Source organism: Paralichthys olivaceus, chromosome 11, assembly GCF_024713975.1.
Source record: "Paralichthys olivaceus isolate ysfri-2021 chromosome 11, ASM2471397v2, whole genome shotgun sequence".
NCBI lineage: Eukaryota > Metazoa > Chordata > Actinopteri > Pleuronectiformes > Paralichthyidae > Paralichthys > Paralichthys olivaceus.
In genome coordinates, this window is record NC_091103.1 from 7381285 (window position 1) to 7405785 (window position 24501).

General features: G+C 40.7%; 1 protein-coding gene across 1 annotated transcript in view; it reads right to left on the reverse strand.

The window, feature by feature from the left end:
- The window catches only part of lsamp (limbic system associated membrane protein), a 531736-nt gene that overhangs the window by 419890 nt on the left and 87345 nt on the right, over positions 1 to 24501 (reverse strand). The gene's annotated exons all lie outside the window — the stretch shown is intronic.

Below are 24501 nucleotides of genomic sequence, written 5' to 3' on the forward strand. Positions count from 1 at the left end.
TGTTCAGCTGCAGCTATAATCACATCTAACCACTGTTGCAGTTGTACACAGATGCTGTTTGCCAGCTGCCTCTTGTTACCTGTCAGACAGAAGCTTCAACATATTGACACGATACATTCACATGTTCGCACTTGCACATTAGTCCAATTAGACAATAAACACTGTTTACCCCTGAGACTCCAAGTGTTTGTGGACTCACCCACCCCTCTATCGGCACAGTGGTGGGTAGATTCTGAGTGAATTGTCATTTATCGGTGAACTATCTCTTAAATGTTAAAGTTGTCACATATGTTGTTGTATCTTCTGTCTGAGTTGTTTTCAGAAACTGTCTCGTGAAGCAAAGACTTGTCACTGGAAGATGTCAGAGATCAAAGAGGGAAAGTTTCCTGCTCCACAGTTCATCCATCAAGTATCATGGTGTGTATTGATTTAACTTGTAAATGTGACAGCACAGTGCACGGCTCTCTCTCTCCACTCTGAGCGGTGACCTCCAGCAGTGGATCATTTACAGTAAAAGTTGCACACTCTTCTTCTCTAATGCTAATGACTCTTGGAGCTCTAGTTTCCTCTGCTGTTGGTCTCTGTCCTGAATAAAGAGCTCCTCCGTCTATTTCTAGTGACTCCATCCCAGAGCTTTCCATCACAGCAGACCCCAGCTGATTACCTGGGACTCTGCTGAGAGCCTTTGATTTATGACTGCTTTTGCTCTTATTATTCCGCAGCTCTGTGCTGCGACGCTGCAGCTCTCCAACGACATGCAGAAGCTGTGAACGATTCCTTAAAGACTTGGTTTTAATAACACTCTGACAGAGAACCAGTGGCTGTAGAACATAGCATCTGGATCTGCTTCAGATCCAGTTAAAAAAAAGTTGGTCTCTGTTGCTGGGCCTTTATTCATTTCTTAACAGAAGCTTCCTGAAATATCCAGACAGAGAGAAGACGACTGAGTCTACATCTGCATAAAGAACTGTAATTAAGACTTAATAGAAAACTAGTGATTAAGAGGAGTCTGTTTCTTCTTCCCTTCCTCTCCATTACAACAGCTCCTTTTGCTGTGGACAGTCACCGGCTGCAGCATTTCCTCATAGACACTTAGAGGAAGAGGATAGACGATCAAACTGAATCATGGGACTTTTATTGGGACTGTTGGTGTCAGTGTTCAACCGTCGAGAACAAGAACAAGGAATGAGAAAAAACAGACACTGGGGTGAAACCACAATTTGGAATAAATGTAGTAGCAATAAAAATCAAGAGGCTCATTCATCGGTGTGAAAAGAATGAATGTCACTGTGCTGTCAACATATTCAATATTTTCTCTCCACTTTAAGTTTTAATTACTCTTTAATATCGACTCAAAAATCTAATATTGTAAGTCTCTTATTTTAGTTAACTAAGAATCAATATTTTCATTTTATACATTTGTTTCACATGATCTCTGTTAATTTAAAATTATGAATCTATATTAACTCATTCATACCATATTTAAGCAATGTTTAATTGTAATTTTATATTTATAAAATTATATTAATTAAAAATATCTTTTTTCAGTACTTACTAGATATTGTTTTTATTTGTGAATAATTGTTCAGGTAAAAATACAAAAATCTCTCTGTCATCTTCATGATAGTTTTGCTCTTTTTTATGATTGGAATGTATATTTATATTTTTCTGGCAATTTTACTAATTAACAAAGCAGAAACTTTAATTTTGTATTTTGAAATTTTGCATTAAATTGTTAAAAAAAACTATTTTTTATGGTGGAATGAGATTCAGTGATGAAAAGACACAGGCAGTTGATCTACTTCAGTCCAGCCAATCACGCTGCTGGGAACAGTTTGCACTTCCAGTCCCAGTCGACTGCAAAAGAAAGAAAGAAAACTGGTGTGGGTGGAAAAACGTTGAATATCACCTGACGCTTCACAGAGAGAGAAGCTGAAGACTTCACGCAGAAAATAAAAAGTGTCTCTGAACGACAGAGAGGAAGAACTGGAGGAGAATGTGGGAAGACAGAAAATAAAAACACATTTTCTACAAATCTGATGTCACAGGTGACTCAGCACTGAGAGGGAAAATTGTAGAAGTTTAAAGTTTAAAATCCAACAGTGACTCAGCTCGACCAGAGGAAATCACCAGAAACTTTGTGGGTGTTTTTCTCCTGTCTTTATTCAGAAGTGTGGTACTTAGCTTAAGAGCAGGACTCTGTGATTTTATGTTCAGATTTTGTAATTTGCAAAACCCTGCACTCCACTGTGAGTGTTTAGATTTGCTCTGCTTGTGCTGAAAATATGTTCTGCTCCCATATTTTGTTGCTTGGACAGATTTCCTCCGGCTTCAGCTGTTTTCCTCCCCCTCACTCTGCTGCATTGTTTGAAACATCTGCTCTCAGACTTTTTCTTCTGTGGATTTTTTTGTGAAACAAGTTTGTCAAAATTCTCCAACCATAGAATGGTGCGTTGTTGACAAATGGAAATCTCCTACCAGCGCCCTGTGCAAAAACATCCAAGCTTAGAAGAAATCCCAGTCTTCCAAGTCAATCAAATGTCCAAAAAGTCTCAAAAGTTCAGATCAGGGGCAGCAGTATGACATTAAAAGTGGCAGTGATGTATTTGTACGTGTGAGAGGACTGTGTGTGGAGGCGACTTCACAATGAATGACTTCTCTCTGCTTGGTTCCACTCAGCCGCCTGTCACAGACTCTTCATGAAAGAGCTGCAGGTTAGAGATGGATTCACTGAAGCTGCGGCTTTTAACAGAAATCTCTGTCTGTGGAATGCATATCTCAAGAACAGCTTCATCGGCTTCACACTGGGCAGGTAAAATTCTTAAGGGCCGAAGGAAGTACAGTGTTGAATGTAATTCCATTTGGACCCACGATAAGTTCGATATGAACGTATTTTGAATAAACAGGTGACCAGCGCGCTGTAGCAGCGACAGCTGGGACACAAAGTAGCGTTGTCGTGATCGACAACAACAGCTGATTTTCTAGTACTGAGTCGAGCTTCATTTAACTTTGAATAAACAGGTGAACAGCTCTTTGTGCAGCAGCTGTGGTGCAGCTTCAGGCTCTGTGGACTGAGTCCAGCAGATTGTATTTACCTTCCACGGTGTGATCACTGCAGGTCACTTTACCAGCTTCAGAATAAAAGCTGCGACCAGAATGACCACAGGCCAAACAAACAGGCAGGTGAAGAACGATCCCTGCTCTAGACATGATGAAGAGAGTGAAGTGTACAGCAGATGAGGGTGAGCGTCAACACCGAGTGATGAAGCTTCTTCCACTTGTTTTCTTTTTATTGTTTGTAAAAATGTTTTATTACGAGCTGACGGAAAAACACAGAGACACGGGACAGTGATTTCTAGCTGCAGCCAGCGGTCGAACATCATCAGCCTCTTCAGCTCACTGACAAAGACATGAAGCCCAGTTCAGCCTCTGTACAAGTCAAACATCAGACCAGTCACAAACACTGCTGAGAAGACGTGAGAGGAATCACGTCAGACACTTAAACATGTAAAACATATGTATAATTATAACAGTGACTACACACAGGACTGCACACACACACACACACACACACACACACACACACACACACACACACACACACACACACACACACACACACACACACACAAAGAGTTTCCTAAACCATGAAGTATTCCATCTGAACATCACAGTGAAAAAATCCAACTGTGTCTCAGTGAAACAATTGTTGAAATATGTCGGAAGCTGCTGTCGTTTGTACAGTCACAGATGTTATAGTGTCAAACATGAGTCAGGGATTGTTGTGTGTGTGTGTATGTGTGTGTTTTGGGCTTTAAAGTTCCAGTGTGTAAGATTTATGTGAAATGGATCTAGTGGCAGATGTTTTCACTAGTGTGTTTCATCTAAATGAATTGTTGTTTTCTTCACACAAGAATAGGCCCTTTATATATAAATACTTTATATTTACAGGTCCTCTCTATGAAGGCCGCCATGTTTTTGACAGTAGCCCAGACTGGACAAACTAAACACCTTTTGAGTTTCAAGTGAAACTACCAGAGGTTCTCTCTCCACACAGAAGAAGAAGAAGGGGTGTTACTCCTGACAGGGAACAGAAGTGTGTGGTTGATTGAGCTCGTGGTGGCTGCAGCATTATTCAGATCACAGTGAGCTGAGCTGACAGGATCAGTGGCTGAACCAATACAGAGCAAAGCCTGTGTCAAACTGTCATGTAAACAGGATTTCATGTGCAGGAATATGGCTGCCTTGGATGGCCTCCACATCAGCTTTAGAACAGAACAGAATGAAATAATAGCATTAATACTAAACAGTATCTGTGAGAGGAATTATACATACGATCAGCTTCAGTTATCCCTGGAGTCTTTCTCATCTCTACCACCGAGAGTTCACATGAGGACACACGTGAACAAACTCATGAACACAAACAAGGACACACACATGAAGACACACATGGACGCACATGTGACCCTCCTGTTGTAACACATAAACATGTCTAAGGTGAAATATCACAAGTCTCACAGTTTACTCCTAAATCACAGCTTTTCATTTTATCAATAATCATCATAATATATTGATATGATTAATCATATAATTAACAAACTCATCTTGTCATCATCCTGAAAGGTATTTTTCAGGATTTGATTTCTCTTTCCATCGGACTGAGCTGAGAACAGGTTTTACATGTGGTGTCAAGCTGACTCTATAAACCACCATGGGTGCAGCTGCTTCACTGTTACAGCTTTGATTAGATTTGTGGAGAATCGGCTCTGAGCAGCAAAGCTGGAGAAAGAATGAACATCTAGGTGATTAATTTTAACGATCTCAGCACATGGTTTAAAGCACATGGGGCAAATGCGTTCAGGTCGTGTCCAAATCCACGTTTGCAAGAAATATAAAATGGTTGCTGCAGCAGCTGATGCAAGGGATTGTACTTGGTCTCTTTAGTAACCGTGAGAATGTTAAAGAGAAGATTAAAGATGGCTGCTGTCAGTGTTGTAAGTGTCACCTGTGATTTTCCTGCACCGACCGGTCCAGCTGTTTCCAGTGACAAACACCCGACAGGAGCCGAGCTACAGTCTGAACATGATCAATAACAACAGCTGACTTTAGAACCAAGTCACTAAACAGTGACATTCACCCAGTGATTCTTCCTCTGTGTGTGTGTGTGTGTGTGTGTGCGCTCTCAAGTCCTCCAGCCTTGTAGCCTCACTGAGCGCCCAGCAGTGCACGGTGTCATTATGGAACAGACCCAGTTCACCCTCCACACCAGCACATCTGTCCTGCTGACAGCCACCACAGCTGGAAGCTACTCGTCGCACAAATATTCAACAGCTCAGCACGACCGCTGAGTGGAGATGAACACAACTGCTGCTTCATTATTATTGAGAATAAAAAGATAAGGAGCAGACAGCAGAGGAAACTAACTTGAACTCTTTTAGGTGATTCACACACACACGCACACACACACACACACACACACACACACACACACACACACACAGGCAGATCAACTCCTCTTGTGTGATGTTGCCACTGGCTCTGAACAAACACGTGTAACTCCTGCAGTTCCTCCTGCTCCAGTGTTTCAGCCTGAGGGTGTCTATAAAATATGAGCGTCCAGTAGATACTGCAGGGATCTGCTGTGAGAGAAAACAGGGAAAACTAACAACCTGCAAAATACAAACAAAAAAGAAGAGCACTGAGAGAACGCAAAAAAAATGTGATTATTAGATACATCTGATGCAAACCAAATTGCACCTGTTCAAAAGTATTAGCACTCTACACATTCTTGATTTTTTATTTCATAAAGATTTCTGTGTTATTTCTTGAGACATTAACAAAAAACATGAAAGATGAAGACCCCACATTTCCAACAAGTCTGAAGAATATTGATGCATTAGTTTTTGCATAATCTTGGTAAAAGCCAATTACACATCAGTGAAAACATTTTCCATGACTGCTTTCTTCTTTAAATGTTCACAGGCCAGTTTCCAAACACACACATCAGAGTTTTATAAAGAAAACCTGGTGATATTAGCTTCTGTGTCCTCACATTAGGATTCTACATGATGTTTGTACATGAAACAAATATGTCGAGTCTCTTTCTTTCTGCAGACGTCTGAACTTACCTGGAACATTTACAGGGACCATTTCCCCACAGTCGTCTGCCATGTGTGCTTCAGTCACATCAGTGAAAACACTGATATTCATCAAACAGCAGTAGACTGCACTAAAGTTCACAGTTTATCTTCCCTGATATTTCCAGTGTCTCTGTCACAGTGCGGTATGAAGCGTATCACTTTAGATACTAAACTCTTCCACGATTTTAACACAGCAAACATGATGAGATGAGAGCAGGAGAAGTTCAGTTGTGATGAATAACACTGTGAATCACTGCAGTCCATGAAGTGGACCAGCTCCTGCTGCTTCACTAACATGGCTGACTGAGCCTCGTCATGCTCGCCCGTTGAAACGCTGTGAGCAGGAATGAGGCAGCACGTTGCACCAGATTAGCAAGTTTTTCTCTTAAGTTAAGTTTTTCTGTTAATATCTTTAGGGCCAAGGTGCTCGAGGGACCAAGTACTTGATCTCTTAATATAAGCTGTTTCGTGTCAGGGCAAACTCAAGATCATTTCTTTGGAAATTTTGCATTAAGCAAAACTTAAAAATGAATAGAACGTGTAACTGCACAAATCCTGGCTAATATTTATGCTCAGAGCTGCATATTTATACTTGCATGAAAATATTTTTTTCTCTTGTGATGTCAATGTTGGACATGGGACATTTTGGTCTATTGACTGATGTCACACCACTATGAACTGTGGGTAATTCCCTTTGGAGAAGGGCCGTCCTGACCAGGTGAGGCGACGACCGACCAAGAACACGTCAAGTTCACAGTGGGCAACAAAAATCTTTATTATTGACTTGAAGTTATATTTAGACTACAACAGGAAGTAGAAGTTTTATAAAAATGTTAAAGAACACGTAGAGGTTGAAGAATTGATGGTAAATGACGGATAACTTAGCACTTGATTTCCTCTTTGATCCATTAAATGTGTGTATAACTGAATAACCTGAACACCACACAGAGATCCATCCTTTTGACACAACTAAGAAAGTGTGAACGTGGATGTGCATCAATTCTTATTCATATGAACACATATAAACGGTGAGATATGATGCAGATTAAGTAGAAAGAGCAGAATTATCTGTAGCTTTTTTCCTGAATATGAAGCCACATGAGCCTAATTTTGAAACCAAACTGTATTAAATATTTTCTGCAATCTGCTCTAATAAGCTTTAAGACTAGGAGCATTTTGTATAATTATTGAGAAGAACATGAGACTTAAACTGCGCGGCCTTATCTTCATTAATTGGACGCACACTGCTAATTAGAAAACAAACAAGACTGTGAACGAATCCCACAACAGGGAGGGAGCTGCATTCAAAAAAGCACAGCAGGTGTCCAGCAGCACTGCGGAGCTCACAGCAGGGAGCTGGAAATAACATCTCCATGAAGAACTCCAGTGGTGATGATGATGATGATGATGATGAGGATGAGGATGATGAGGATGATGATGCACAACACTGTGGTCTCATCCTCACATGATGGAGAGAGTGAAGAGGAGGATGACAAGCTGCACATGCGAGCCAGCCAAGGAACGCCTCCCCATTACTGTCTCACGATTTATACACAGGCCAACTCAGTGTGGTTTAAAACAGCGGACAACAAAAAGAGGATTAAACTGAGCCTATTAGTGAAAATCAAGCCCTGACTCAGCCTTTTGTCAAACAACACAAGGAGAAAATATGAGAGAAGAAGCTGCTCAAGAGCAGAGGAGAAAAGCAGCATTTTTCAATCTTCTATTAGCAGAGGTAAACACTGGAGCAGGTCTGAGGGTGGCTGGCAAGAGACCGGATCATGAGACCTGAAAGAAGAGGTTTCCCCACGCCTCACTTTAATCCTGGAAACAGGCCTGTGTGAGACGACCTGAGAGACCTGCTGGGCTCATAAGCACTGAGCGGCTCCGCGGGTTGTTGTGGTGCGAGAGCATTTAGTGCTTTATACACAAGAAGCTAATCCCTCAAGTCAATACGTCTTATAGAAGCTGCTGAAGACACCTGAACTGCTGTAAATGCCCATTTATGCTGCTTTTACAGACAAAAACAGATGTGTCCTTTTCAAACGCTGTCTTTATGCTTCCATTGATTCTTTATGTCGGCATAGTGGTTAAGAGATGCTCCCACTAGAGGGCAGTGCAGAGTCAAGGGTTTTTGAACTACCAACAAGGCGACAGTAGAGGAGGTTGATGTAATGTGCCCCCTGGGAAAGACGCTAAAATGTACGAGTTGTAAACAGCTTAAAAAGTCTCTTTAAATTGTTCTGCCATTATTGAAATTTCTTCCTCATCATCACACTCGAATCATCGGCTACACTGCCCCCTATGACCTCCTGTGGTACTGCTCTGTTTTGTCTGTATCTATAAGTTTGCAGAAAACAAACTCAAATACTGACAACAGATTGTTGCACTTACGTCTGTGCAAAACGTTTAGTAACATGATGGACCAGTGAACAACCGATGTGTGTCACTGGACTAAAGTTTATCTTCCGGTTCATCACGAGTTTGGTCAAGAGGACCCTGACTTCAGATGGTTGTAGGTTCAATTCCCCTGCACATATAGTCAAATACACATACCAGTTAAGTTCCCCTTCTAGTGTTTAGCGTTGGACTAACAACCACACAGTCTCTCTCTCTCTGAGGTGACAGAAAGGAAAAGATCTCTTCACAGCTCCTGTGCTGTCGATAAACCTCCACAGGTTGTAAATAAAAGATCTTCAATAAGACCAGCAGAGGAGCTGTTTTACTGCACTCAACCAACTGGTGATGATTTTATATTTTCAGATCTGAGATTCTCCTCGGTGCTTGGAAGGATTATAACCCTCTGTTGTTCTGATCACACACTCCCAGCCCTCCCCTTCTCTCCCGTACAAACCACCACTGCTACGCCACCATATGTGAAAGTGCTGCGAGTACACTGGATATGTGGTGAAGTGCGGAGGCCTCACCCTCCCTGGTGGAAGTGAAACATAAATGATCATTGAGCAGCTTTAAATACATGTAATCCTACAGAGCCCTGGGGTGGCGGCATTAGAGAGATAATACCGAGGCTGAATAAAGAGTATGCATGAAACAGACTGTGCTTAATGAAACACTGACACCAGAAGAGAAAATACTTTCATTACAGAAAAACAATGAGGACACGAGATGACTGTGGGACATTTGTAATGTTGCATATTGAGCAGAGTCACAGTCACTGTCGTGTCACTGAAGGTTCAAACAACCGAAGACACTTTATCAGTAATTTCTATTCACTTTAATTCCATTTTCTCCTTTTGATTTGTCCTTGAGTGTCTCGTCCTTCATTTAAATTCCATTATGTGTGATGACACCTTGAATGTTGGACACATTTTCCTATTAACACTGACTACACGCATTAATCTACATTTACAGTATTTACAGTGTTAATAGTTATCTATACTTATAGTATATGCCTGATTAATACTTATGTACATTTACTGTAAGTTAGGTGTTCATTTTATCTACATTTACAGTATGTACAGTTTTGATATTTATCTATACATGTGACAAGTATCAAACTGTTTGATTGTTCTTGTCCTGACCTGCATTATTAAAATGTTTAGACCCTGTCTCTCAACGTCCTGCTTTCTTTTCTTGCTGTTTTGTTTGGTTTGATGTTTCTCCTCTGTCACTTTAAACTTGTGATCTTTCTCGCTGTTCCCATCTTTTCATCTCTGTGTTTTCTTTTATTCGGTATAAACCACATTTCATCTCAATATTGTTACATGTAGTGAATTACCTCTGTAGAAGCTTTTGTTAAACACAGACACGGTAAAATCAATTTACACTGTTACTGTTTCTTGTTTTGTTCCTTCATTCTTTCACCTCTTTTTCTCTTTCCTGCTCTGGGCGATAAGAACGGTGGATTGAGCTGCTTCCAGAAGTCTGGAGAGAGAACACAGTTTCTGAGTCTAACACTGTGGTCAACCTGACGAGAGTCTGAAAAAGAAAATGTCTCCATTGTTTCCAACTCTTGAGTGAAAAATAATGAGGCTGTGGTTGGTTTTGTCTTTTTGGACAAAAAATTCAACACACGCCTCTCATCTGAGTGAAAGTTAATATTGCTGCCCCTTTATGAACTAAAACATCAAATGAGACAATCATGGAGAAAACTGGCTGTTTCTATAAACTACTGTCATTGTCTGAGATCCGGTCGGATTACCTGCAAGGTCAGAGCAAAGATTTACGGCAGTCGGGCTGTAAAAGGGTTCCAGTTTCAATACTTATTTCATCTCCGGGAGATTCTACGTACCCCGAAGACCACCAGCATTAACATCACACCAGCGAAATGCAGCAACTCAATGGTTATGTTAAATCAATTTTATATTATTAGAAGATGTCATGTTGATCTTTGAACCCTCCCTTGTCTTGGATTCGCTCTCTCAGTTTTCATTTGCAGAGAGACACATATTAATGAAAGCAGTGTTTGTTTCATGTTTTATTATCTCTGTCCGGACTGAGGTTGTTACAACAGCGACAGTGGAAACACGCTTTTTAGCACAGATGTGCAAAACTCAACAAAAATGAAAAGTATCTTGTCGGAGCTTTAAAGAAAATGATCTCGACTAAATGAAAAGAAAAGGTTTCAGGATGTGTGCAGTGTTCAGAAACCAGTGAGATTTGTCACAGCTGAAAGTTTGCTGCAGTGTGTAGAGGTGCTGTGGTTTTTTCTGTTGTTCAATATGTTCCTGCCGATAATGGGAGACATCTCACGCTGTGATGTGATCTGGTATTTAATCTATATTAAGATTCTTTATTCTTTCATAAAATCAAAGTGGATTGAATAATGATAATAATCACATTAGGAAACTGTTGAACCAGATTAAATCCTCAGCAATCTCCTCACGCACGTTTCCCCTCAAAGCTGTCGCCATGGTGATGATTGGAGAGGCTGTAATCTAAGTGCATCACACTTTATTCCTACGCCCAGTTTCCAGCAGCCAAATACACTGTGTCTGCTGCTCATTCCCTCTTTCTTTTTCTCTCGATGTTTTTTTTCCAAACAGAAATGCAGAATGAAATGATTCAGAGTGGAGCCGCTGAATCCTTGTGTTTGTCATAATCACAGGCTGAAACGCTGAAGAGGAAACGGCTGTTCTCACCGAGGGACGTGCACTTCTGTATAAAAGGGCTTGATGTTGTGATCCAGAGATAATGTGCCGCTACACCACAGTGTTTATTCATGTGCTCATATGCGTCTTAAGTGTTATCTGAAGTTTTATCCACAAATGTCTGCATGTGTGTTTAACCTTTTATTGTCTATAGGCCCATGCTCAAAAAGGATATGCTTAAAAAATGATTATCTCTGCAACTACAAGGTCTAAATGAATAACTTTCCATCCATATAAAGGCCAAATCTTTGAGATCTCTGCAGAGGTGTAGTGTATAAATAAAAGATTGTGTTTCTGTCTAACAGAAATGTGCAATTTTAGAGTGTATATCCTCTATGAAATCATAGTCCAAAACCTTTTTAGAAAACACAATTGAGTGTGCAGAGATTGTTGTTAGGTCTAATTTCCAAATGGCTATTCTGGCACAATCTGAGCCATTTGAGATTTCTTACTATAAAACGAATTCATTTTCACTTACACGTCTCTCTAGTTGTTCATTTAATTAAATTACCTGTTTATATGAAGCTGCTGTCAAAAGCTCAGAATAGCACTGTGGTTACAGCAGAATAGTGAGAGATGAGCTCTCATTCACACAACACATAAGCCTATAGGACAATACATCAGCAGCCCATCGGTCAATTTAAACGACTGATCAAATTGAAATCATAGCTGAGTCATTTGACATCTAATATTGAGCACAGCATACAAGTCAGTGTCATGTGTAGTCCTCCCCATAAAAGAAATTTATCTTTGGGTTCGAGGTCCACAGGTCCTGAGGAATTTGGAGAAAGCCTGAACGTATGTTAGGGCATTAGGTCACAGTTCTAAGGGGTACACTAAATTTGAGCTAGTGCCTTCTCTTCCTGTCACCGGACAAATGAGAAGAGCTGGATGGAAACCAGATGTGTTTTCTTTAAGTTAACAAAAACAACCCTCCTATATAAACGAGGAGTTGAAGTTGCCCCCTTAGAAGAGATTCACATTGGCTCCGAATCTCTCTCCAGGCAGGAGAGATTCACATTGACTTCGGATCTCTCCATAGGCAGATTGCATTGCTTGTATTGATGCTGAACTTTTTTGTAATAAACATTTCATACAATTAAGACGGTGTCATCGGAGATTCCTTCATCATCTTCACATCATCGCAAACCCCAATATACGACATCAGAAACCACATTTCATTTAATATTTACATTTTAGCATGAGAGAGAGCAAAATACACAGCCAAGGCCAGTCCACTTGAATTAAAGCTCAAGCAACTTGCAATAAATGATATAATTCCCCTAAACGTACCATTATTTCCTGATCTGCACCAAAATGAAATGGGTTCCTCCCTGACGCAGCCTTCCACCAAGGTTTGTGGTAATCTGTCTCATAGTTTTTAAGTTATCTTTCCTACAATCAAACAGACAAACAAACCAACAAACATAACCCTCTTGCTAGAGGAAAGCTGAAGAATAGAAAGTCATCACGACCCATCGAGCCTCCATCACTACCTGTTCCAGTCTCTCACCTCTGGGACAGATTATGGCTCTTTCCTCCCTCATTGTTCCCATCATGGCCTCTCCTGCTGCTACAAGCTGCTCCCTGTACCTGGTTAATGACAGCCCCTGGCCTCAGTGGTGAGAATCTTTATAGCAGCCAGCTGAATCACCTCTGGCAGTGTGTCTGTTGTTGTGTGGCTTTATAACTGTGGCAGTGGGAAACTAACAGATTGTTTCCAAACAGTGAAGAAAATCAAGAAAACATATGAACCTATCAAACTTAAAATCACTGTGAGCAGCACTGCTCCACACCAACGTCATGGTCATCATATAACGTCACAGAATCCATGCAGACTTGAAAACTAACACTCATCCTGAAAAGTGTCTCTACACAGACAACATGGAGACAAAGAGGTGAGGCTGCAGTTCACCTGAACACTGGCCCATTGATTCTCCTCCTCTCCTCAGCGCTGCAGAACTGTGTTTAAATCAATGGTCAAACTGATTTATTTAGAAATCACAGCCACAGTGGAGCTGTGTGCGGCAGTACGCATGAAGAGTCTTGCAGCTCAGCAGCCTGAGGAGCTCAGAGGATATAAAGTGACGCTGCACTGTTCAGGAGAAATAAGAGCGAGCGCCTGGAGGACTTCAAGTCGCTTTGAGTCCAACACTAGTTTATCTCAAGGTCAGAGGTCAATCTGGAGGAGGATGACTCTTCAATATGAGACTCATGAACCATTAGAGACCTGGAGACAGACCCTCATTAGAGAGAGAGCATTACTTTAGCTTGGAGGAGAGAGAGAGAGAGAGAGACCATGATATTTCTTAAACAGAGAATCACTACATAAGTGTCTGCAGTGGAGGACAACGACCCCTCAGGAGCACTGGGGCTTTTCCTGGTGTCCTGAGGGCTGTTTTGACCTGAGCTGCGAGAAGTCGACACGACCAGTCAGGATATAACAAGCAGGGATGAGTTGACAGACAACTGCATCACTGAACTGCTGCGGCTCGCAGGCGTATGTGTGGATCCACACTGCTGAAAACACTGAGTCTGACTTGGATAATGGTAATCAACAACAATAATCATCATCCATTATTGATGTGAAATCAGAAAAGTGAGAGTTGTAACTGGAAAGCAGAGAGAGAGAGGGAGAGATAAAATATATATATATATATATTTACTTATTACAACACACATAGCCTCCGTCCTCCAGTAATAACATGCAATTACTACAATGGATGAATAATGACTTAAATGTTTTACTCAGCATCTGTTTTTATATTAATTTATTTTTCATTTTGTTTGTGTAACTCTCCTCCAGATGACCATGGTGGTCACATGTATCGTCTGGAATCTGTCTGATGGTTTGTGTGAGGGGGGAAAGGATGAAGTCAAAGTCCTGCTGTGAATTATTTGTTCCCCTTCAGCCCTGTGTATCTGCTATCAGCATCGTTGTAAATACCATTAGTAACAATAGTATCAGTAGTAGTATTAGCCGCAGTGTGTATCAGATGTATGACAGGTCCGATTCAGACCGTGATTGTCAGTTTGTAGAATCATCAAACACATGAAAAGAGGCTGAAGGCTGCTGCTCTCCTGCTGTCAACAGTTCAAACGCTTCAAGGTCAAAGTTGTTTTCACTTTGCTGTGAGGTTCTTATTAAACCAATGTTTAGAAAAGTTTGAAGACAATATTTACAGCAGCACACAGCGCTTTGATAAACAGTTATTATATCTCCTGGAGCCTCAATCTGTTCCACAGCAGAGAGAAAACAGTCCTCATTATTTTTTCAATAAAAGACAGAGGAAGGAAAAACTGCAGAGATATAGATTTGATATTTGGTAACAACAACATTTACGGACAGTAAAATGTCATCCATCTCTCATTCTGCACTCGGGTTTTTACTTCTCATTATATTTGCAAATACATTTCCCATAATCAGAGGAAGCTGTCACTGTCACACTTCACCATCTCATTGCATTTTCTTCAGATTTTCCTACAAATTCTTCAAACTGCCTGAATTGACACATTCACACAGTTCGTTATCTGTGGAACGGACGGAGACGATGGAAAGCAAATCAAATATGTATGTGTGTGAGAAAAATAATTCTACTGAATATGCAGAAGGGCCAAATCTTTTTTTTCCCTCTATATCCTGTAACACAAATAAAACTCTGGAGTTAACTCATGTCAAACATGTCAAATTTTTTCAGCTGCCCCTCAGACACTACCCTCAACTCTGACACCTTCCGCATAAAAGACAGATTTTCTCTGCTCTGAGTTTCAACTAAAAATATAGTAGTTTTTATCTGAATGAAATATCTGACCAAGAAATATGAAATATGAGATACAGCGCAGGTCCTTATGATGGATATTGACAGCATTAATTGCTGAATAATTGTTTCAGCCTTCAGCGCTTCTATTCATTGAAACTACTTTGTGTCTCCTTGTTACTCTGTGCAGGTCTAATGTGTGTGTGTGTGTGTGTGTGTAGAAAGTGGATTATCATATGATAATATGTAAATAAGAGCATGCAGAAGTAATCCCTGATATTTGCTGCAGGGACAGGATCTACATGTGTTTGCAGTCAGAAAAATCCTGCAGCTGTTACACTGACAAGGAAAGTTACCAAGTGCAGCAGGAATACTACAACTACTACTAATAATAATAATAATAATAAAATATACTACTACTACTACTACTGATAACAATAATAATACTGTCAGAACTAAGCAGCTCATGAATCCAAACAGCAACTTCTTTAATTGTGACTTTTATGGATATAGATAACACTGATACATGACACCCAGCCTCAGACTGTTTGTCTTCACAGCTTTGTAAACATATTGAAATGTAAATGATCCGTGCTAGAGACAAGGATTTATAACAGAAACGTCCTGTGGCACTTTCTAAAAACAAATCAGAAAATAAGAAGGAAGCTTTGTGCTTTTACCTTCATGCAGACAACAGCTGAGGTTGACTCTTTTGTTACTGTCTCTCTGTGTTTTTCTCTCTTTCTCTGCGCCCGCTCATTGATTGTCTCTTAAGTTTCTCATTAACTGTGGAAGTTGTTAAAGTCATTAGGACGGAGCCTGTTGCTGGTCACAAACAAATGACACCTGTACATGGAGGGGACCAGCTCCCTGGAGAGCAGCAGATAAACAAGTTTCAATCATGAGCTGAGAAAGTCTGAGCAAGAGGAAAAAAACGGAAATAACTTTTTTCTTTTTGTAGGACTGAAAGCTCCTGGTGAGCTTTTCATTTTTTGGCTTAATACAAACTGCAAACAATTAGCAGCAGGGCCAAAGCTTTGAGGAGGAATTAAACAAGGATGATGAAAAAAAGAAACACATTCTCACAGACTATAATTACTGCCCTGCAGATAAATGGGCCCAGTTTGAGTCTACATTATTCCAGACTCATATGAGGTCACAGTGACCTCTGACCACCATTTTCAATGATGATGGGATTATGAAATTCCTTAATGGTAAGATAAGGGACCTCATTTCAAACCGTTGCTTACAGGAGAAACCTTAATTTATGCATAGGAAAATTTTGGAAATGCGAAAGTGGCGATGCAGACGTGAGGAGTTTATTTGAAGCCAAATTATTGATCCACTTCATCATTAGCATTAAAACCATCAGCGTTATTTGTGCCCGCGGAGCAAAACTGTTCCCTGAGAACCTGCATTTAAAAAAGATACTTAAAAGTGAATTTCAGTCAAATTTGATGAAAAGGATTGTTGCAGAAACAAGTGATTAATAGTTTTTAATCATATCTTCCATAAAACTTCACCCGCATCACGATTACAGCTGCTCATTCTATATAAAGTGTGTGTGTGAGATATTTTCTTTATTGATGATGATCTCTGCCGTGACTAAACTTTCTTTCTTCACCTCCAGTTCACTAACAAGCTCCTTGATGTCGGTCATAAAGTTGCTTTTATCTTCTCATTGCTCGATGCCATGATACACATGCATGCGTTCCCAGTTGGAGTTTTATTTACAAAGGGAATATGTCCTTCAGGTGTGTGTGCACACAGTTAATCCATTGGAATCTTTTTTAGTGTACGCCATTTTCAGACTTTGTGCGCACATACACTTTTAGTATAAATCCTATGCAATGTTTTATAAATGAGGCGCCTGGTTCATGAAGAATGAAAACTGATTTAATTACACTGATCTCCACAGATATGACAGACTCTCCTCCACTTCTCTTCCTCTTTTGTCCTTTATCTGCAGTCACTTCTCATCTGACAACAATCGTAGTGATTGACGTAAAGACAAAGGTAAAGAACATGTGACCAGCTCATTAGTTCCACTTCCCTCACAGTGCAGAGCATGAACACAGTATTTCTCAGTGAGAACAGACGGCAGCTTCCAAGTCAGCTCATACACTCTTAGATGAATTGATCACTATCGACTGATCAGATTCTGTGAAAAAACTAATTTCATATTCGGTGTGATCTTTTCTCAAATATTCCTCATCATGACTGTTTGTTTGTGTGTGTCAGCTGCCAGTCACAGTGACTGCTCCTGTGATTGACAGTCACACCTGCAGTGCTTAGATGTGCTTGTTATTCAGAAGCTCCTCATCATTAGTTTGAACCTCCTCTCAGGACCGTGTAGATGAGGAAAGTTTCATGTTTGATCACCTGAACTCTGCTGTTCGCTTCACTGCACATTTTAGATGAATAACACTTTATCAGAAATGGAGATACTGAGCTTATATAATTTGTACGACTGACACCTGCTCAGTTATAGAAATGAACAGTGTCTGTGAATGTGTGGGCACAGTGAGGTGCGAACACGAAGACTGGTTGGATTTATTTTACCTGACTGTCAAAGTTTGTGTCATGAGACTGACAGAACCTCAGTGATCAGTAAAAACAGCAACAGTGCCACATTTTGTCTTTTAGTTGTTGGTGGTTACAAAAACAACCAGAGCGGTCTCTTCCTACAGTTTAACACAGTTCAGTAAGAACTGCATTAAACACCTGCAGTGTCATGTGTCTGGTTAAATGATGTGTGTGATGCTCACTGGAGTGTAATGTAATGTAATGTAATGCATCTGTTTTTGCAGCAGATTCATTTAATAGTTGCAGAATTTAAAGTTTTTGAAACTGTGTTTTAGTGAGAGTGTTGAGCACGTTATATGAATGGAAAGTGAAAAAGATGAAATCAATATACCTCTTACTTTTTAATACAAACATAAAATGCTAAATGATGTTTGAATAATACATTACAACGAGCAGCATTTACAGGAACCTTGAACTGAAACCGGACCCACACACAGAAACAGAACTACACACAGTCTGAGCCGGTCTCACGGGAGACGTCAGAAATCAGATGAACTCAAACTACAGGCTCAGCGTTTGGTTTTAAATTTACACTTAATGCTTGATCTTCATCTCATTAAGAGAAAGACAAAATAACACAAGATATTCATACACTGTTAAGTAAAAATGTGATAATAAGGACTAAATAGTAAGTGAGAAATATAGTAAGCTGTAACAGAACGTGTGTGTGTGTGTGTGTGTGTGTGTGTGTGTGTGTGTTTCCCCGGGGGCCATGTTAAATGCCTCTCAGTAGAACGTATGAGTGAATGTTCCAGCATCAGCTTTTTGAGGCTGTAATCCAGTCTCTTCTATATTTGGAGTTTCACAGTGACACTGAGACACTGACGGCTTCATGGAAACTGAGCACACACATTAAGTCAAACATCTGAGGCACGTGCTTCAGGCTGAGTTCACACTGAGCTGCATTTCCTACAGTAAATTAAATATTTCCCATTAATGATCGAGACTGTGGTGGGTCATCATATACTAATTTGTCCCGACTCAGTTTCCTAATGAACCTTTTTTTTAACTTTTGATACGAGACTTGTAATTTGGTGTCTACAGCGCTATTTGTAGCCATATTTGCCACAGCATGCTCAAGCTATTGTCCATAACATTTTTACCTTCCATGCAGACAGTCACACCTCATAGTTTTAACTGCAGTTCTGGCATCAATGCAATTCTCTCATGCAATAACTTCTTCACTCTTTATGTACATGTCAGTTATAATCTTTTGCGCATGAGATTCACCTTTGTGCATCATTAATCCTTTGACCTCTGCAACACAAAAGGTCCGCCAGTGTCTACATTGCAATTTTTACTTGGAGTGTGTTCAGATTCATATCATTAAGCTCTGTACAACTCAAGCTAAGTCAATAAACCACAATAAGTGACTATAAATACTAAATTTAGGTTTAAATGTTTAAATACATTCATAAAATGTTCCACATAACACACTGTTCTAAACGGTTTCTTAACATAGAAACATTAAACCATGAGTTATTTAAACTATTGGAGAAATTGCTATCAATGCTGATAGCAGAGTGTCTCCACTCTGGTGCCAGTGTTATGACCAGTTTTTTCACCACACTTGACGACATGATGATTTCATCACAGACAGCTTGTAAAAAAAATAAAAACAGCTTTGGCTTTCTGCTACAAAAAGAAAAACTCTTAAAACATAATGTTTTTTATAAAAGAATGCTTTAAACAAGATCACCCAAACAACAATCCTCCGCGGGCAGATAAGAGAAATCCAATGGTTCCAGCCCTCATGAGGTGAAGTCTAAAAAACATGTGACAGTCAGAAAACAAATTAAAGGTGCCAAAGGTTTGAATCCAGAGAGCTGCACAAGAAGAAGAAGCAGGAAGTGTGAAATGTGTGAACAAACACAGCCATGGAAGCATGTGAAAATAAACTCAGTGTGACTTAAAAGCTGAAAGGAAAAAAACATAGAGATCACCAGAAAGAGACAGAATAATGGATGACTTCTTCATTTGTCTTTTCTTAATTCCCTTGGAAGTGTAGCGTGAGTCAAGCGTCCGGAATGTTTAAAGCCTAAAGAGAGAATATTGCGTTTTTATTTCCTCTGCTGAGTTGACTTTCATAGAGACACTCAGTCGGCCTTGTTAGAGGATGACAGAGCAGTTGTGTGATTACAATGACACTCAGCAGATGATGAACACTTACACAGTGAAATAAGCAGCAGTGTGAATTATCCACATAAAGAGACTCGGCCTGAGCTCAGTGAAGAACCTTGGATTTAAACGCGGGCTCTGGATTCACGAGAATAATTATGAAATGAAACTTTTCGTGCAGTTAAGCCACCGCAGGTCACTTTGAGTCATTTGGTGGAGCTGTGTTGTTTGCTCAAGCTGTGAGTGAAGCAGTGTGTGGATGATTGTAAGTGAAGGTGCTGGGTGAGACACAGGTAATGAGCTGCTGAACACTCTGCCAATACGACACCGTCCTGCTGTAAAACATGAGCCCACAGGTCGTCTGTGCAAATAGATTATTACGAGCCACAGTAACTTTTTATCATCAGCCGCCATAATAATTATGACGGGAGCGAAGGAGGAAGTCAGGTGACAGCGTATAAAGAGCCACAGAGTCCTTGTTAGGAGGAGGTGGATCGATGATAGATGACTCTACCTGAACCCGATGATATGGTTTAGTGTATCAAGCCATTTAATTGCTCTGGTAGTGTTGGACTATCTTCACCTCAGTCACACTTCGTCCTATCGTCCCCCGGTGCAATCATCAACACCCTGAGTGTTTGTTAGGGGGCGCTGCATTTTTAGAGTTCTTTATAGAGAACGGTGTAAACGGAACTTTTTTACGCAATTTTTTGACATGACATGATTTACAAGTGAAGTATTTTGTCAACGATAGCTTGCCATAGCTTGGCGCATTTAATGCAGATCCATGTGAACGCTGTGCCAAATGCTCGAGTTTAAGAATTAAGTTGTGTGATGCAATGTGAGGCTTTAGATGCAGTCATTTAAAAACAAGTAAATATCGCTACTTGTGTTGTAAAATGTTATAAAAATTAAGTTATTATTATTATTATTAGAAAAAGAGTAATTATTAAACCCTGCCTCCTCCATGTAAACTAAAAAGTCAAAGTACACATCAAAAGAATAAAAGTTCACAATCAAACACGTACTTGAAAATACAGGGATAGACAACGTGCAGTGAATGATAGGAACAAATTAGTGGACTCATGTTTCCATGACTAAGGACTTGATCCTTCAAGGGTCTGCTGCTTCACTTGGTTCTCTAACTGCTTCAGCTAGAGATGGTGACTCATTCCACTGATGAACTTTCTCATGTAACAATGTAATGAGACGTTTCCACATCTGTTTCATATTCATGAGGTTTTTTATTTAATTTAATACGTCTCTTCTTTCTCCTTTGTGCAACTTCATCTTTTTAATCTCAGTAAAATCCAATCTCTCACTTGCTCAATTCATCCCTCCAGACCACAGCAATACATCCTCCAACTGATCAGAGCACTAATGTGACGTGTGGTCTAATGTGCTTTACTTGATGGTCAGGAAATGATCAGCTAATGCAAGTGACCTGAGCAGCCGCAGCTTTAAAAGTCTAAACTTCACAAAGATACTTGAGATGTCTTTCAGTCCAGAGTCGCGTCGTCTCTCCTCTGCTCTGATGGAACACGTGATCATCATTGAATGTCTCTTGACGAGACACCAGCTGCTGTTCACTAAGGTCAGCCTCCACAGCATGAAGCTCTCCACGTGCACCTGGCATACAGCTACGGGAGCACTGACTCCACCAAACAACATAAACTCACATGTCAATATGTGCAGAGCAGCACAGGTTTATGCGTTTGCTGTAGAAGTAGATGAAGCCCACGATGATCAACTGCAGAAGGGGTTCGTTGACACTTCCAGACTCTGACTGGAACAGAGAGGCTCTTTTGTTTCCAGCAGAGCTGAAGCTACCTTTGCACCACCAGCAGTTTTCTGATTGCAGCCGACTAAGCTGCCGATCGATCGCCGTGTTTCTTTTGTTACCTCTCCATTAGCAGCAGCTTTTAGGGTTGAGCTGCTGACAGTCTTAGGAGCATCATTACTGCTGACATTCAATTACAAACATAGACAGGAGAGAGACAATCAGCTGAACCACATGTTTCCTTCTGATTTATCACTTTACCTTCGTCTCCTCTTACTCACTGCAGTTTCACTGTTTCCTCTTGACTCTTATTACCTCTGCCAAGGAGGCTATGTCTTCACCCCTGTCCATTTGTTGAATTACACAAAAACTACTGGGCAAGAAATGACTACGTATGAGTAAGGATTATTAATTTTTTCACTTTCTAGGTGAAAGTCTCTTTAGCCGTTTACAACAGCAACAGATTCTCCACATGATTCTGCAAGTGAAGGGTGGCCCAGCAGGCGAAGACGGGATGTTTTATATTAATTTGGCTGCGGAGATGTTTTTGTTTGAGCTACATTGACGCCCCCATCCGCTCCAATCACCACAAACTCTCTTGACGTCTTTGTCTCTGTGTATGGCAACGCTTCATTTAGAGGCATTTGTTTATTTTTGGTTTATCTGTGTTAGAAGCACCATCAACAACCTAACTCGGTGAACCCTGTGGAAGATGTCCGGCTGTGCTCTCGCATCGTCTCCTCCAGAATGTCTGCTGACTTCATTCCGGCTGGAAGAAGTCTGAAATACTCCAAGGCTCTCACTCGGAGTTCAGTGCATGTCTGAAAGCAGTTTATGAGACATGGAGCTGCTGTTCTGGTTAATTAATTGTGAAGGGCGAAGAGCAAAGATGAAGCACTGCAGTGTAACATCTCTTTGTGTCACTTTATATGTGACACATTAATGTTTATAATTGTTCCAGGTGCTTTTCAAACAAGTGAAAGAAGCTTATAATTATCCCATGATGATTAAAGTTGGTCTATTGAGCCTTGAAGGACGACTATTAAAAATAAGTACAGCTTATTACGTAAAGGGGTGTTTGCTGTGGTGTTTATGGATGAACTGTGTGTGTGAGTGACATTATTCAACACACAGTCGACTGTGGCACAGGTGGCAGGGTGCACCAGGCAGGACTAGTTTCTTGTTACTGAGGAAAGTAAATGAGGACGAGTATAATGGTTAAATAAAGATATTCATCAGTGCTGGGGAGAAGGCACACCATCAGCCTCGCTCTGCAGGAGGGCTTCTTGCCATGGCAGCTTCAAGTCGACCTAGGAAGGCAGCGAAAGTTCCCAGGGAACATTGCAACCACTTTGCCCCGCCCAGACATGGCGTTAACATTGGCGTCTACACAGCAAGTCGTCCTGATGGAACGTACTGTCCTCTTGGAAGACTGGATTAAACAAGCCAATAAATGCAAAAGGGCAAAGTACACAGATCCTGTCGCAGAATGCAGGAGAAACGGCTGGAGAACCTTCTGAGAGCCCGTCCAAGTTGGGTGCCGGGGCTTTGCTGGCCACTCTCTACTAAAGACACTGAGACTCCTTGGAGTAAAAGGGACTGCAGCGCAGAAGAGCCACAAAGAGCAAACTGGAGGCTGCCAAAAAGGCCCATGATGGTTGTGGATCCGGAGGGGGATCTGTGGTCTAGCCACTTGGACGCAAGTCAGGGACTGATCACCTCCGGCTGAGTCGCCCAGATGAGGGTGATGATTAAAGTAGCATGATCCAAGTAGCACCAGTAGGTGTATTGTAGAACAAACACAACATCTCATCATTAACACATTTAGTCTGCGTTATTTCACAGTGGGAAAAAGTCTATTAGCAGTTAAACAGTTCACGTTGGATGTGAGAGATTCACATTCACACAATATTTATTAATTCATTCAAGCTAGCGAGTCAGCTGTTTTGTCCTTCCTCTGTTTTTATCTGTCACTTGTGATGGATCATTATTCCTTGCCAATCGCACAATGTTCTGTTGCTGAAGCTCTCCCAGTCCTTAATAAGAGTGTCCTCCACAGCGGGACACATTGTTAGTACCTGCAGGGCATCAAACCCTCTCTGCAAACGATGTGGACAAGTCAAATTAAGAAGATAAATAGATTTTAATGGATATGTAATTTACTATTTTTATTGATTTAGTTATTTTACTTTGTAAAAAATACTTTGCTAAGAAAGACACAGTCATAGCTAAGCAGGGTTGAATACAAATTTATATAAAACCAGTTAAATATTTTCTGTTGCTTGTTTCTACCATACTGTGATTTTTTGTGTACTGTTACACCCCTATCATCCACGAGGTCTTTAGAATGTTAGCTCCCCTCTGCTCCATTAGAGCTGTGGTCCATCCATCCACTCACCATGTATCCAGCACAGGGGATAAGAGGCAGGTTCACCCTGGACAGGTTGTCAGTCTATCTGACATGCAGAGACAAACAACTACTCACAGTAACACTCATATATGTTCAGACAGTGTTTGGCCTGTGGGAGGAAGCAGGAGAAAACACACACACACACACACACACACACACACACACACACACACACACACACACACACACGATCCACACAGTAAGTGTTGAAATCAATTCCTCTGTGTCTCAGCTGGATCCCTCCTCGCCCTCTGCACCAGACATTTGTTATTCGATTCACATTCTACAAGTTAATTACTGATGATACAGTGATGTCCCAGCATGCAATGGGGCGACCAGCCTTTTAAGCCAGTTGATAAAATGACTGATTATCGACTGATTACTGCCAATCTGTGGTGTCATCAGACCTCTGTTTGTGTGTGCGTGTGTGTGTCATGCTGTGAAACTGATGAACATTGACTCAACATGATTGATATTTACATGATAATTATGTTAAACATGAATCAACAACAGTTGTCGACAGTGTAGAACAACGTCAACACAAACTGCAGTGAATTCCACACTCTCTACAGTCACAAGAGAAATAGAAAAAAAACAA